The 473-nt window shown below is 35.1% G+C and overlaps 1 protein-coding gene across 1 annotated transcript in view; it reads right to left on the bottom strand.

The window, feature by feature from the left end:
* Nucleotides 1-301: 301 nt before the first annotated feature.
* Nucleotides 302-473, bottom strand: part of adra2c (adrenoceptor alpha 2C) — a 3,216-nt gene continuing 3,044 nt past the window's right edge. The window contains exon 1 of the mRNA XM_029434302.1: nucleotides 302-473. This exon is cut by the window's right edge and continues 3,044 nt beyond it. The gene's annotated coding sequence lies outside the window, so the exon portion shown is untranslated.

Here is a 473-nt window from a genome sequence, read left to right as displayed (position 1 = left end):
TTTAGGTGGCTTAAATACGTTTTGCTGCTGCTCCCTTCCACAGCAGTACATTGCTTTACTGCCATGCTGGCATTCCTGTCTGTCTCTCAAAACTGGGCGTCTGCTGACCTTCATCTACTGTAGGTAATACAATGAATGGATATGGATAAGTACCTCATACATATTCAAAAAAACCTGGTTCATCCCTTTAAGGTGTGAATGTCATTGATATCATTTATCTTTTTATCACGTTCTTTGATGCTCTTCAACCTAAAAAACAGGAAGAATGTAGTCATGCACTCTTGCAATTTTCAAACAACAGTTGAAGTAATCTCTTTATTTGATCTTGCTCTTTCAGAAAAGGACAGAGGATGTTGTAACATGAAAATCTTTCAAAGCATTGTTCAATATACAATCAATAAATTTTTTATCATAACGATACATGTGTGATTATGAGGCTCCACACAATAATACTGTACTGTTTTCAATTATTT

Source organism: Cottoperca gobio, chromosome 1 (assembly GCF_900634415.1).
Source record: "Cottoperca gobio chromosome 1, fCotGob3.1, whole genome shotgun sequence".
NCBI classification, from domain to species: domain Eukaryota; kingdom Metazoa; phylum Chordata; class Actinopteri; order Perciformes; family Bovichtidae; genus Cottoperca; species Cottoperca gobio.
This window is presented reverse-complemented; position numbering and strand designations above follow the sequence as displayed.